General features: G+C 37.4%; 1 protein-coding gene across 5 annotated transcripts in view; it reads right to left on the bottom strand.

Moving 5' to 3' along the window:
- Positions 1 to 3,862: 3,862 nt before the first annotated feature.
- Positions 3,863 to 16,762, bottom strand: part of Orc4 (origin recognition complex subunit 4) — an 86,971-nt gene continuing 74,071 nt past the window's right edge. For all 5 annotated transcript variants that reach the window (XM_053800396.2, XM_053800394.2, XM_070100352.1 and 2 more), the window contains one exon: positions 3,863 to 3,948. The gene's annotated coding sequence lies outside the window, so the exon portion shown is untranslated. The remainder of the gene's footprint in view (positions 3,949 to 16,762) is intronic.

The following is a 16,762-nucleotide window of genomic DNA, read 5'->3' as shown; positions in this document are numbered from 1 at the left end:
TCAAGGTTATCTTAAAAAAAAAAAATTTCACTAAGATGACAACAGAAAAATTAGTATGTAATTGTGTCGTAATCCTTGGACCATAATGACACTCAAGAGAAATATGAACATGTTTCCCCAATCTCAAATTCTTTACATACCTGTATACCCATTGATTTGATATCCAACTGCAGACTGTGTAGCCCAAATCTGCATTACATAAAATGAATACCAAATTTATATAAATTCAGTTATCTGACCAAGCTGCTGGTCTTCTCAAGGTTGAAAACTATTACCTAAACTGGTGAGAGTCTAGCTTGAATCAAAAAAGTATCCAACAAAATTTTGATAAAATACATTACTGTATGTGACTGCATAAAATTTTTGAGTTGGATAAAATCACTTGTCTGATGATGCTAAGAATTTTAACATTTTCTCTGTTTTTTAGTTTCGAACCTACCTCACGTTCAGTCAGATTTGTACTGTAGATGAATCACTGCATTATCAATACAGTATCTGTCTAGTAAATTATAAGTTATTTCTTTTGAATTACACTAATATGACACTGTTGTTAGAGAATGTGACTGATACAATACCTCTCAGTTTCCTACTTATATTTGAATTTGAGGTTAGAATGCACATAAATTTATCTAAGGTCTCGTAATCTTTCCATCAAATCCAAATATTAATGAGAAACTTAAGATTAACCCCATTCCTCGATATTCTAATAAATGTTAATTTATATGTTTAATGTTAATTTTAATTTTTAACAGGGTGGGCTGGTAAGCCAGTGAAAGGCTATGGTCATATGACCAAAAGCTCCAATTAGCAGGTCATCATATGACCAAGACCGAAATCAGGAAACACTTGCACTGTTTCCTAATGAGTGGTGAATATAGTACGTATATAAAAAAAAAAAAAACAGAAAAATATCCTTACTTTTCATATCATGACCAGTAAGTGAAGAGGAATGGCATTATCTATTTCTGAAAGATTATTATGTACTGTATCATAAAATATTTCATAAAATGTGAAATGTATAATATTTTCATTAATGTACATTACCCACAGTGGTTCATTTCACAAGCTCATTTTGCTACCATCATTTTTTATGCTATTCAGAGCCTTATATTTAAAGACCTTAAGCAATGCTTAGTGCTTCCTTAGAATGAAAAGCTAAAAGAAATAAAATATTTTTTTGTCAAAGACTGGGGATACAGAAAAAATAGCATCTTCAGCAGATTAGCAACTGAAGGAAACCCAAAGACAGTGTTGAGAAGGAATGTATTTTTTCTCTTGCAAGCAGTGTTTGAAAAAAGTATGTGTAGGAGACACACACTTTTGAGTATATGTATGAACATGGAAGTGATGTGAAAAAAAGAGCAGTACTGTCTTGTCATGTGTATGACTATGATGACAATATAGATTTTAATTATTGCAAACTGCTTAGTGGAAGATACTAAGGTCAGGTCCCAAACCTACACACTACCATAGCTTACTAGAGTGAGAAATATGGGAATTGATATAACATAAACTCAACGAAAAGGCACTATAAACACGAGAAGTGTCAGTACTCATGGTCCAAGACTTATCAGTATCAAAACAAGGTAGAAGAAAGTTTAAAAGAGGAAACTCCACCATTACCTCTGCTAAATGCCAGGTTGACCAGACTGTGAGGACTATGTTGACCAGTGGGCCACTAACAGCAATAGGCTGACCAGACAATCAACAAGGAAGTCACTGGCTTCAGTCCAGGCTGTAAAGGTAAAAGTGCCCTCAAAACTAACCACAGGTACGTCAAGATAATGTTTGAATCTAGTAATAATTTGAAAAGGCAAATCATAGAGTTGAACCTTTTGCATCAGTTCCAAACTTCAGTTTGTCTAAGCACTTGGAAGTCAGGTCATGCTATTTAGTGTAGACACTTAGATTCATCCCTTTTCATTCCAGCTGAAGAAGCTATGTGACACTGCAATGATATTGGATCTTAGTCTTTGTAATAGATGTTTTACTATCATACATTTTTGCATTATTGTAAAATTATTAAAATAAATGTATTCATAGCCATTTTCACCAGGGCAAGGCAACATAGAGAAGGAATGTGCATTCATCATCACTCATTCCATAACTGATGTGAATGAAATGTATCTAGGGTTATGAAAAGTAGATAACATATAGTATAATAGTTAATATTGGTTAAATGTTGTTCTTATGCAAATATGATCTATTCCTGTGAACTTTTAATGTAGTCACATGGTGTGGATGGATGGTATATGTAACTTCTGTGAGCTAGATGCCTCCCTACCTAGTGGCACCAGCATCTTGTGTGCCATATGGCAGGTTTTTTTTCTGTTTTGTTGGTGCTTCAACTGTTTTTATGGTCTACCAAAGTCCTTTTAATTAAAGACAAAACTTAAAAATCCTTTCAAAACTCTCCTTGTGATTCTTAATCATTCCTACAGTGATGCACCCTTATGATTTCCTGGGCATAAGCATATACTGTATGTAGGATTTTAAGAATTTCAAATCAGTCTAGTTTTCTTGATTATTGTGGAAAACTTTCTTTCTTATGGCTCTTCATCAGTCACACGGACACTCCTGTAGTCATCTCATGGAAGGGTTTCCTGCTTCATAAAATTAGGATTATAAAGCCATGCTAACTGTCTAGCCAATTTTAATACAATGCATTACCAATTTTGTCAGAGAACCTGTCACCATTTTTGTAGTGCTTACTGTCTTCCCTTTGAAAATATATGTACTATATTGAATGTTGATGCAATTTAGGCTTTTTATCCATGGTTGACTGACCACCATTTTTTCCATATTTTAGTGCTGTGACATTATTATTACGTACAAGACTGAAGGATTCGTACAGATTTTTTTTTTAACACGTTAACCATCTCCCACTTTTTTTTTACCCAAGATAACCAGCTGAGAAAATATTTGGTTAATCTATAAATGTATTATATGGAGCAAATTTGTAGCCCAAGGACAAGGTGTAGCTAGCAATAAAAGTTGGGAAACCGGCAGGCGGGACTTAGAGTCCTGGAGATGGGAAGTACAGTGCCTGCACTCTGAAGGAGGGGTGTTAATGTTGCAGTTTAAAAACTGTAGTGTAAAGCACCCTTCTGGCAAGACAGTGATGGAGTGAATGATGGTGAAAGTTTTTCTTTTTCGGGCCACCCTGCCTGGTGGGAATCGGCCAGTGTGCTAATAAAAAATACTAATAACTAAATGAAGTTTAATATAAGTCAAGGCCTATATCTGAGGAATGACTACATAATTTGCAGTGAAGGTTGATGTCTGAATGTGTTCATCTGACAAATTTAGTCGGCAAAAGTAAATTCATAGGCTGTCACTTACTCTTCTCGTTGATTGTTATAGGTGTTGTATTTGCGTAATATTTTAATATTGTATCATTATTATATTCATGGGGAAGTGCTAAAATGATAGAGGTCATACATTGCCTGAGTCATCTTAAATGAATACAATACACAAGCCCTTAATTATTACATATATTCATGGAAAGTACTAGATATACAGGTGTAAGTCATTCAGCATTTATTATTCATTAATATATCAGTCCTTAGTCATATCCCTTCCACTGCCAGTACAATCCTATATTGAAAATGAACAATGATTTTGTATTAATGAAGTGTACAGCTGCAGATACAAAACTAGGGATAATATAATCAATATGTTGTATGTCACATTGGTGCTCTGCTGTTGGTAACATAGTATGTAGATTTTTTGTAATACTGTATTGTTTTACTCTAGGTAACACTGTAATTTTTCACTCTTTTATGTGGATGTGTAAGCACTAATAGTTTAAGGTCTGTGTCTGGGAACTTTTCAAGAAAGTCCCAGGAAAGAAAAAGGCAGCTGTGGTTAAATTTTATTTGGTAAACAGTATTAAGTATTTAAATAAAGGAATTGTTGATCTCACACCAAAGCTTGCAAAGATGATTTCTGAAAAAAACAACAACAAATTACTGAAACTATTGCTCAGCTCAAAATAAAATTTGCATTCAAGATAACTTTATAAAAGCTCATAACAGAAAATTGTAAGCAAAATTGATTAGTAGGTTATTCTTTAAATCCTTAGGGAACCAGGATAACTGGATCAAATGAGTGGTAACAAAACTCCTTAATTTTAACCACTTCCTTGTACTGTATTAGCATTGCATAACATTTTACTATATCTTCATATACAGTCAAAGCCATCAGCTAGTAACACCAAGCAGACAAAAATTCTTTGAGTTTGCACATATCTGAAATTTCGTGCTTTTAGATCAAACAGAAAACTGATATTTAACTGTTTTTAGCACATTTATTATGAAGTAAATTAAATTTCTCTAAAGTGTCAAACAAGCCAAACTGTACTCAAAATATTATTTTCTTAAAAAAATTTGATATTTCGATAGATAGATACTATACTGTATATTCCTGTGAATTACACAACACAGTAACATATATAAATATTTAACTTTGCAACCTTGCCTAATTCTCTTAAATTTATGTAATTTAGATTAAGCTAATAACCTATCTAAATTCAACAAAAATTTAGCCTAAACTGTATTATTTGACATCAATGAAATTATGTACAGTATGTTGCTCTAGCTATTTTTTTTTTTTTTTTGCTATTATAGCAAAAATTTTATATGCTCAGCCTGATTGAATGATTGTTGCCAAATAAGCCAGGTTAGTAAACAACTTAATAAGTAAGATGTATTGCATACAGCAGTCCATGAGGGTAAAACTTTGTATGCATGGTCATCAAAGAGCAAACTATATATAATACAAAATTGGCACATAACTGGTTAGTAACTTTTATTAATACTTTTTCCTGATGTACCCCTTAAATCATTAGAAAATAACTGAGTATTGTTATATCCACGAGAAGGGCTAAACCTGTCGGGGTCATACAGTGCCTGGGAAATGGGTGGTAATCACGATTTATTCAAGGAAGGAAAAATAAGTGGAAAATAAGTTTTTTGGTGGCAAACGAGATGCCTAGCTAGCTACAATGCATTTTAATAGACGATCATGTTGCAGATCTGCCAAGAATTTTTTAGGTTAACCTATAGGCTGAAATATACAACTTAGATGTAATGTTAATTACATTTCCCTGGAATAATTTAAGATATGGTTTTTGCCAATCTAGAATAAGACACTTTTTTTATTCTTTTTCTAAAGTGAAGGTTAAGTGCCTTGGAATGTTAGTTTTCATTACTAATATGGATACTATTATTGTGGATCATCACACTAACTAGCAATTCTTTTATATTAATCTTTCTAATGAAAGGTGGTACTTGATACATGAAGTAGCACACCACAGAACTGTTTCTTATATTAAGGTGAATTTAAAGTTCTGATGAGGTTTGATAACATTAGCATTCTTCTATGTACTGTACTGCTATAATTAATGACCTCAGTTTTGTGGACAGTACAGTCATTATGTTCATCCTAAGAAAAAAGTGAAATGTAGTCAGACCAGTATATGCTCATACAGACTGTGAGGGGGAGGGGTGAGTTTGGAAAGTAGTCATGCATATCAGGGGAAAGGGTTCACCTATATGTGGTTCAAGGGGTCGAGTCTCAGATCCTGGCCCTGCCTGTCTGTACATATGTACTATCTACATGTATGACCCCAAAGGGGTCATACAGTGCTTGCAGAAATGAGATACATTCAAGTTCAGTCCAAGGAAGGTGAAGGCAGGTCCATTTCTGTGGATCAAAAGCCCCCTTACCAGCATTAAAATCTCCTAAAGGGTAAGTATTAAAATATCTAGAGTACTACCACTCTTTCCTGAGGGTAATAGTACTGTAGATATTCTAATACAGTGTTCTGTTTGGAATGTGTGTGAAGGAAGGTGTCAGATACAAAGAAAATTCTTAATAATTGACATAGGACACACCTTCCTTATTTAATTAAGAAAATTTTAATTAAGTATTTTCTGAATTAAGGAATTTATGCTCTTCTGAATTTTCTGAACTTCAAAGATCATTTGAAAATCCTTAAAAAAAAAAAACTCCTTATTTAGATACAGCAATTAAGAATCACTGGAGATCACTAAAAATATATAAATAAAATTCCAAATTAAATTTTTTTTGCAGATTAATGCATGGGTTATGCTCATGTGAGAAAAATCTTTTCAGATTCTTCAGATAAAAAAAAAATATTTTTACTTATTTGTTAAATTCCAAGTTAGATGCATTTTCTGGAATGAAGTTCCAATTTTTTTCAGAAAAATCTGAATTTGGGAGATAATTTTTTTTTGTCCAAATCTGGAAGATTTCTGAATAAAAGAAATATTTCTGGTAACAGTTGGGTATATGATATTGACAAGGTGAGAAAAGGACATGTAAAAACATTCATGATATTTTACTAGGAAACATTCTGGTCCTCGGACAAATCACTGAAGTGAACAAGGTCCTAGATAAGATAAGATGCTTTATTCCAGCATGATGTAATGTTTATACAGAGGTGAATGACATTTAGGTGTGCATGCAGAAAGCCCCTTAATATGCAGAGAATTTTAGGCAAACTTAAGACTAAAGATTAATAAGGCAATGACAAATTGAGTGGTTTTATATAAGGTCTCTTAGGTGGTTGTAAATATAAATTTAGGAGTTACAATGAATACAAGAGAACTGAATATCCTATTAGTACATGCTATATGGCCTAGGACCAAAATGTTTCTCATTAAAATGTCAAGTGTTTGCACACGTCCTTTTCCTCAAAAATAAGAAAATAACTGTCCCTTTAAATAATATATCCATTCTGTTCAGTTATTTGAGCAGTGTCACAAATGTTATACTGTATTGTATATGAGTGTAAAATACATATTAGGTCTGTTTAAAATGTGCTATTGTAAATATTTGTTTACTAAGTTTTGTTGATCTCATACATCTAGCTGAAATTAACAGATTGAAAGGGAAGTGATTTGTGGTTAACCAACTTAATCACTCACTGTAGCATGAATGATTTTAGAACATTGTCATAAAAATTTAGTGTTGTTAACCTAGTAGTTCTCATAAAGTACAGTAAGCGTTCATGTAATCTTAGCTCATACTACTCTGTTGCTTTTCCAAGGAGTGGATTTGATGATTAAAGTAAACCTTGCAACAAATACAGTACAGAAAATGCACAACTATAAATTCTTTAAAGTGCATTAGTTGTTTAGCAGAAAAAGTGAGAGAGAGATTAACATATTGAAGTTATAGAAATTTTTTGAATTATTATTTGTAATGCTGCAGTTACCTAAAATATGACTACCTATATTGTGTTTAACCCTTTGACTGTTTTGGTTGTATACATACGTCTTATGAGCCACCGTTTTTGATGTATATATACAGTGTACTCATAAATTCTAGCAGCTTTAAATTAAGCAGGAGAAAGCTGGTAGGCCCACATGTGAGAGAATGGGTCTGTGTGGTCAGTGTGTACCATATAAAATAAATCCTGCAGCACGCAGTGCATAATGAGGAAAAAAAAAAACTCCGACCATTTTTTTTAATTAAAATGCCGACTTTGTGGTCTATTTTCGTATAGTATTTATGGTTGTATTCTCGTTTTCTTGGTCTCATTTGATAGAATGGAAAACATATTATAGAAATAGAGGTGATTTTGACTGGTTTTACTATGAAAAGAACCTTGAATGGAGCTCAGAGAAGGGGAAATGTTTGATTTTTGCTGATGTTCAAAAGTGAACAAATGATGTCATTTTCCAATAAATATCCAAGTAGCCATTCTAATATGCAGTCATGAATGGGTTGACATTATTTATACAATTATTACAATATTGCAGTAGTCTGCATAACAGTAAATCTTCTATTTTTTGTTTGCATAAAAATTCAAAATAGAAAGCAAGAGTAATATCAGAGGGGCCTGGAGACATGACTGATGAACAAGGAATGTCTGCATTCTTCATTCTGGACCCTATTTTGAAATTGTCATTTTTTTAATTTTCATGAAATTGGCCAAATTGCAAATTTCTGACCACGTTATTTGGTAGTCGAAATCGGTAAATGGGCAGTTTCCTGTACTCAATCGATAAAAAAAATGGAGTTCTAAAGAAATAGCTATGAGCTTGGTCAACTGGAACACTGAATTAGCTGAAAATAGGGCTCAAAGTGGGCAAAATCGCCGATTCATAAATATTACCAAGGTCGCTAACTTCGCAAGAGCATAATTCTGTCAGTTTTCCATCAAATTTTGTTCTTTTGGTGCCATTACAATTGAAAAAAGATTCTCTATCATTTCAAAAGAAGAAAAAAAATTTTTTTTTGTGTGTGTGTGTGCGTGGGGATGGGGGGGGGGGATTTTGCGACACCAGGAGACACCTCAGGATTTGGGGTTGCGACAGTCAAAGGGTTAATACCTAGTTTATAATGACTTCCTTTGAAATGAAAAAGGTACAGTTGTTCTTAGATGTTGCTGTATCCCAGAGTGATGCAGCCTGCTCTTTATACCTACCACATGTGGTTGGTTTTTGCTTTGCAGAATTATCCATATTAAATTTACAGTACATATATCAAAAATGTTTGTGTGATTTCTTGGCAGGGCAACTATTAAGAGTCCTACAGTGCTCTTTGGATATACAGTATCTCCATAATTCAAATGCAGAAGAATAAATTTGGCCATGTAAAAAAATTGATGATGCAGATAAACCTCTCAACAGTAGAGCCAAACAGACTTCTTTCACCACAGTTTATTTTATTAACAGTGTTCCATAAATTGCACATAGAGTAATCAGGATTAACTTACATTATAGTTCTTGTAATAACTGTGCATTAACCTTGTGTAGTATTGGCTCTTAAGGAAACTATTCTTTCTAATTTTGGGGGAAACATTAAACTCATAGTGGCCCTGCAGCACCTTGGAAAATAGAGGCTATCAGGTTCAGTCCAAGTAAGGGGAGGACATGTCCCGTTCCTTGGTTCAAGAGTTCCCTTACAGCATTAAGGAAAATCCCTTGAAGGGTAAGGAAACTAAATCATTGTGAAAATTAAAGAGTGTGGTAAAAATCGGTGCCTAAATTTTAGAAGTTGTCTAGCAATACACACCTCTCTCTAAAGGAGGTTCCTTGATGCCAGTGAGGGGTTCTTGCTCCAAGGAATTGGACAGGACTTCTTTGGATTAAACCTGATTGCCTCCTATTCCCCCAGATACTCTGACCTCTGTGGGTTTAGCACTTTAAATGAAACAAAAGTGTCCAGCAATATGTTTGGGATACAATATTTTTAATTTTTACTACCGTAAATAAAGTACAGTTGTTAGGTTTCCTAAAACACAATTATGTCTAAATTCTGGGTGTTTGTCATGGAGAGTTCCAGTGACGGCAAGATGCCTGAACGAAGCATACATCAAAGGAACTAGAATAACAAAGTTTATGTGAATGGATAAAATAACACATTGTAAAATATATCGCTTATTGCAACACCTTATTACAGCTAGTACACTTTTGAAATACAAAACTCTTAACTTCCAAAGACCTGCATAATATATCCAAGTAGTAGTGTATTACCGTATTACAAAAAAAAAAACTTTACTTGCAGCCTCAGATTAATAATCAATATCATTAAATGGTAAATCCTTTAGAGTATAATCTATGTTCCCTGCTGAGTGCTGTTGTGAAATCTGCTATTTGGATTTATTTTTTACATTGTGCAATGTTTAGTAATTGCCTCTTTCCCTACGTTGCATAACCTTGGATAACTCATCTTTAAGATAATGTAATTAAAATTTAAAGGGATGCCATCTAAACTTTGTCAGCAAGTTTTCCTCTCAGTGTCAGGTGCAATGCTCAAGTGCACTTTTTAACCATTTTTAATTTATTTGTTTTGTTGTCTTAGGCAACAAAAAATTGTAATGGTCAGAACTGAATGCTACTTACATTTAGAAGGCAGCCCCTTCAATTTTGAAAGTACAACCCCTATTGTTTGTGTATATGAATTTTTGTTAATGTAAATTTTAGAACTATCCATTGCCATATTTATTGTAGTACATGTCTTATCATATTGATGGAACAAGAAACTAAAAAAATTATGTCAGAAAATATTACTACCTCTAAGTATAATTTATGCCATTATTTCTTTGTTGTGTTTGTAGTATTATATACTTTTTTCTTGTTTCATGTTTATGCATTTCATATGTTTCCTAGATAAAACTAGCTTACACCCAGTGCTTTTCTTTATACTTATAATACTTTGATTATTTTTTTTATACACTTTATTGCCAAGTGCAGATAAGTATGTCAATTAAATACCATATAATGTAAAAAGCATGTCATTATTGAAGATTTCACAAAAGTAAGGAGGAAGCTGTCAAGGCTATGAGCACCATGGCACACTCATGGGTGAGAAACCCTGTTCTGATTACTGAGAATGTGCTGAAGGAAACTGTTGGCAAAGGGTGGTAATAAGAGGGGTGAAATTATCAGCCAAACAAGGAAAGTCAAAGTTTGCATAATGTGTCAGTTTCAAAGTCATAGTATGTTTCTGCATTATTATTATTATAATCAAAAAGAAGCGCTAAGCCACAAGGGCTATACAGCGCTGCAGGGTAGGGAAGGAAGCGAGGGTATTGGATGGCAAGAGGGAGGAGGGATGATCAGTAGCTTACAGAAAACAGCGGGGCAGGGGATAGTACGGGGTAGAGGGTAGCAAGAGATTGAAGTAGAAAGGGCTGAAGGTATCAGAATTTGTGAAGTAAGTCAGTTGTTGTCAAAAAGTCAATGAGAGAGTCCAGATGAAAGGTGGGTCCATCAGCGAGAAGGGAAGGTAAAGAGAGAGCAGCGGAGCGAAGACAACGACGGAGGTAAATTCTGCGTGCTCGTTGATAAAGTGGGCAGTCCAACAGAATGTGGCTGACTGATAATGGAGCTTGGCAATTCTCACAGAGAGGAGCAGGGCGCCTCTCCATGAGATATCCATGAGTAAGACAAGTATGGCCAATGCGAAGACGGGAGAGAGTAGTCTCCCAACCTCGACACTGGTGATAAGAAGACGGCCAGTAACCTATACTTGGTTTAATAGATTGAAGTTTGTTGCCGAGCATAGTAGACCAACGGTGTTGCCAACAGGTGTGAAGATATTGCAGCAAAATAGTCCGTAAATGGAATACCTCTATATGAAACTGGTAAGTCATGTACTGCTGACCGCGCAGCAGTGTCTGCCTGTTCATTGCCCTGTACGTCAACATGACCAGGGACCCAACAAAAAACAATATCTTTATGCTTGGTAAAGATGCGGCATAGCCAAAGTTGGATACGGAGGACTAAGGGGTGAGGTGTATCAAATTTCTGTATAGCCTGTAAAGCACTAAGGGAGTCTGAGACAACCACAAATGATGACACAGGCATAGATGCAATACGGATAAGTGCTGCAAGGATGGCATACAATTCAGCAGTAAAAATACTAGCTGAAGATAGTAAATGCCCTCGTACGACGCTGTCTGGAAACACTGCTGCGAATCCTACGCCGTCAGAAGACTTAGAGCCATCTGTGTACACAGCAATGGCATGAGAATGAGAGTGAAAGTGGTCAAGAAAGAGAGAGTGGGAAGCGACCGTTGACAGTTGGGCTTTCGAGCAAGGGAGAGAGAAAGAACAGACTCGAACAGCTGGAACTTCCCAGGGGGGTAGGGAAAAGTGAGATGCTACATGAACATAGAAAGGTGGTAATTGAGAGGGAAGACAAGAGCGAATGAAGGCGAAGAGAGAAGGGACGGAGTAAACAGGGGCGGCGAACAAATAAAGAATGTCTACTGATATCAGTGACCATTTTATAAATGGATTGCGGAGATCATGAGAGCGTACATAGTAGCGAAGGCAATGGGCATCACGGCGATCGGATAAGGATGGAACGTTCGCTTCTGCATAGAGGCTCTCGACAGGGGAAGAGCGAAAAGCACCAAGGCATAAACGTAATCCTTGGTGATGAATGGGGTTAAGGCTAGAGAGAGTAGCAGGAGATGCCGCTGAATAGATCTGGTCACCATAATCAAGTTTCGATAAAATAAGGGTGGAATGTTGGCAAAGGAGGGTTCGACGATCAGCTCCCCATGAAAGATGAGCAAGGGTTTTAAGAAGGTTCAGCCGGCTGTGACAAGTTGCCTTCAGAGAAGTAATGTGAGGTTTCCAGGATAACCTACGATCAAAGAGGAGGCCCAGAAACTTGACTGTATCACGTTCAGGGATACGGGAGCCATAGAGGTACAAAGGATGATCGGAGATGACAGAGAGTCTAGTGAAAGTAATTTGGTGGGTTTTAGTGCTGGAAAATTTAAACCCATGTGTGGTGGCCCAATTGGAAACACGGTCGACTGCATGCTGGAGAGAAACTGTAATGAGATGACAGTCAGCGCCTGCACATGCAATAGCGAAGTCATCAACATAGAGTGATGACCAAATATTTGATGGAAGACTAGAGGCCAAATCATTAATAGCAAGGAGAAAAAGTGTTGTGCTCAGAACACATCCCTGGGGGACACCTTCAGCTTGGATAAAGTCCGGGGGGAGCACATTATTAACCCGAACACAGAAATGCCTGTCAGTTAAAAAGTTCTTAAGGAAGGATGGTAGATTGCCTCAAAGGCCTAAGGAGTGGGCTTGGGCTAAAATATTATACCTCCAAGTTGTGTCATATGCCTTCTCAAGGTCAAAAAATATGGCAATAACTGAGTGGTTATTCACAAAGGCATTACGAACATACGTATCCAAGCGTAGTAAGGGGTCTATGGTAGAACATCCCTTACGAAAGCCATATTGACGAGTGGAGAGACTGTTGTGTGTCTCTAAATACCACACTAAACGTCTATTTACTAGGCGTTCCATCACTTTGCAAACTGCACTGGTAAGAGCAATGGGACGATAGTGGGAGGTTTCATGTCCCGTAGTGCCTGGTTTGCGGAAAGGGAGAACAATGGCGGATTTCCACAGCTGTGGAAGAACTCCTTGTGACCAAATAAGATTGTAAAGGCGTAATAGGACTGCAAGGGCTGACTGATGTAAATGTTGTAGCATACGAATATGAATGTCGTCGGGCCCAGCTGCCGATGATCGGCAAGCTGAGAGTGTTGCCTCCAGTTCTTGAAGTGTAAAAGGCACATTATACTGTTCTTCTCTGAGAGAAGAAAAGTCCAAGGGTGCTAACTCTCTGGCAGACTTTGAGGAAAGAAATGAGGGGCATAGATGGAGTCCCTGAGAAATACGGACCAGATGATTGCCAATTTCATTGGCAACATCTAGTGGGTTTGCTATTTCAACACCGGCAACCCGCAGAACAGGAGCCGGGTCAGGAGAATATTTACCACTCAGTTTTCGTACTTTTTTCCAGACTGCACTCATAGAGGAAGCAGAGGTGATGGTGGAGACATAATCTCGCCAGCAAGTGCGTTTAGCGTCACGGATGACACGGCGAGCGATCGCACATTTCTGCTTAAAATCAAGAAGTCTCTCTGTGGTTCTATTGTAAGGGTACCTGCCCCATGCAGCGTGTTTCAAACGTACTGCATGAGCACAAGCAGGAGACCACCAAGGCACGCATTTCTGAGAATGCTTGCCCAAAGTTTGGGGTATAGAATGAGAAGCTGCAGTTCAAACGGAGGACGAGAAGAGGTATAAAAGCTCATCGATGGAGGACGAAGAAGGAACCTCTCTAAAAACAGTTAGGTGTGAGTAAAGGTTCCAATTTGCGTGATCAAATTGCCAGCGTGGGATGCGAAGAGGTGGTGAATATGAAGGGGAAGTAAGATTTTTTATTATTATTATAACACTGGCCGATTCCCACCAAGGCAGGGTGGCCCGAAAAAGAAAAACTTTCACCATCATTCACTCCATCACTGTCTTGCCAGAAGGGTGCTTTACACTACAGTTTTTAAACTGCAACATTAACACCCCTCCTTCAGAGTGCAGGCACTGTACTTCCCATCTCCAGGACTCAAGTCCGGCCTGCCGGTTTCCCTGAATCCCTTCATAAATGTTACTTTGCTCACACTCCAACAGCACGTCAAGTATTAAAAACCATTTGTCTCCATTCACTCCTATCAAACACGCTCATGCATGCCTGCTGGAAGTCCAAGCCCCTCGCACACAAAACCTCCTTTACCCCCTCCCTCCAACCTTTCCTAGGCCGACCCCTACCCCGCCTTCCTTCCACTACAGACTGATACACTCTTGAAGTCATTCTGTTTCGCTCCATTCTCTCTACATGTCCGAACCACCTCAACAACCCTTCCTCAGCCCTCTGGACAACAGTTTTGGTAATCCCGCACCTCCTCCTAACTTCCAAACTACGAATTCTCTGCATTATATTCACACCACACATTGCCCTCAGACATGACATCTCCACTGCCTCCAGCCTTCTCCTCGCTGCAACATTCATCACCCACGCTTCACACCCATATAAGAGCGTTGGTAAAACTATACTCTCATACATTCCCCTCTTTGCCTCCAAGGACAAAGTTCTTTGTCTCCACAGACTCCTAAGTGCACCACTCACTCTTTTTCCCTCATCAATTCTATGATTCACCTCATCTTTCATAGACCCATCCGCTGACACGTCCACTCCCAAATATCTGAATACGTTCACCTCCTCCATACTCTCTCCCTCCAATCTGATATTCAATCTTTCATCACCTAATCTTTTTGTTATCCTCTTAACCTTACTCTTTCCTGTATTCACCTTTAATTTTCTTCTTTTGCACACCCTACCAAATTCATCCACCAATCTCTGCAACTTCTCTTCAGAATCTCCCAAGAGCACAGTGTCATCAGCAAAGAGCAGCTGTGACAACTCCCACTTTGTGTGTGATTCTTTATCTTTTAACTCCACGCCTCTTGCCAAGACCCTCGCATTTACTTCTTACAACCCCATCTATAAATATATTAAACAACCATGGTGACATCACACATCCCTCTTTCCTACATACTCTAACTTGAGCCTCACTATCCTCGTAAAAACTCTTCACTGCTTTCAGTAACCTACCTCCTACACCATACACTTGCAACATCTGCCACATTGCCCCCCTATCCACCCTGTCATACGCTTTTCCAAATCCATAAATGCCACAAAGACCTCTTTAGCCTTATCTAAATACTGTTCACTTATATGTTTCACTGTAAACACCTGGTCCACACACCCCCTACCTTTTCTAAAGCCTCCTTGTTCATCTGCTATCCTATTCTCCGTCTTACTCTTAATTCTTTCAATTATAACTCTACCATACACTTTACCAGGTACACTCAACAGACTTATCCCCCTATAATTTTTGCACTCTCTTTTATCCCCTTTGCCTTTATACAAAGGAACTATGCATGCTCTCTGCCAATCCCTAGGTACCTTACCCTCTTCCATACATTTATTAAATAATTGCACCAACCACTCCAAAACTATATCCCCACCTGCTTTTAACATTTCTATCTTTATCCCATCAATCCCGGCTGCCTTACCCCCTTTCATTTTACCTACTGCCTCACGAACTTCCCCCACACTCACAACTGGCTCTTCCTCACTCCTACAAGATGTTATTCCTCCTTGCCCTATACACGAAATCACAGCTTCCCTATCTTCATCAACATTTAACAATTCCTCAAAATATTCCCTCCATCTTCCCAATACCTCTAACTCTCCATTTAATAACTCTCCTCTCCTATTTTTAACTGACAAATCCATTTGTTCTCTAGGCTTTCTTAACTTGTTAATCTCACTCCAAAACTTTTTCTTATTTTCAACAAAATTTGTTGATAACATCTCACCCACTCTCTCATTTGCTCTCTTTTTACATTGCTTCACCACTCTCTTAACCTCTCTCTTTTTCTCCATATACTCTTCCCTCCTTGCATCACTTCTACTTTGTAAAAACTTCTCATATGCTAACTTTTTCTCCCTTACTACTCTCTTTACATCATCATTCCACCAATCGCTCCTCTTCCCTCCTGCACCCACTTTCCTGTAACCACAAACTTCTGCTGAACACTCTAACACTACATTTTTAATCCTACCCCATACCTCTTCGACCCCATTGCCTATGCTCTCATTAGCCCATCTATCCTCCAATAGCTGTTTATATCTTACCCTAACTGCCTCCTCTTTTAGTTTATAAACCTTCACCTCTCTCTTCCCTGATGCTTCTATTCTCCTTGTATCCCATCTACCTTTTACTCTCAGTGTAGCTACAACTAGAAAGTGATCTGATATATCTGTGGCCCCTCTATAAACATGTACATCCTGAAGTCTACTCAACAGTCTTTTATCTACCAATACATAATCCAACAAACTACTGTCATTTCGCCCTACATTATATCTTGTATACTTATTTATCCTCTTTTTCTTAAAATATGTATTACCTATAACTAAACCCCTTTCTATACAAAGTTCAATCAAAGGGCTCCCATTATCATTTACACCTGGCACCCCAAACTTACCTACCACACCCTCTCTAAAAGTTTCTCCTACTTTAGCATTCAGGTCCCCTACCACAATTACTCTCTCACTTGGTTCAAAGGCTCCTATACATTCACTTAACATCTCCCAAAATCTCTCTCTCTCCTCTGCATTCCTCTCTTCTCCAGGTGCATACACGCTTATTATGACCCACTTCTCGCATCCAACCTTTACTTTAATCCACATAATTCTTGAATTTACACATTCATATTCTCTTTTCTCCTTCCATAACTGATCATTTAACATTACTGCTACCCCTTCCTTTGCTCTAACTCTCTCAGATACTCCAGATTTAATCCCATTTATTTCCCCCCACTGAAACTCTCCTACCCCC

This window comes from Cherax quadricarinatus, chromosome 72 (assembly GCF_038502225.1).
Source record: "Cherax quadricarinatus isolate ZL_2023a chromosome 72, ASM3850222v1, whole genome shotgun sequence".
Lineage (NCBI taxonomy): Eukaryota > Metazoa > Arthropoda > Malacostraca > Decapoda > Parastacidae > Cherax > Cherax quadricarinatus.
The sequence above is the reverse complement of the archived record's forward strand: the minus strand, read 5'-3'. Positions and strand labels throughout refer to the sequence as shown.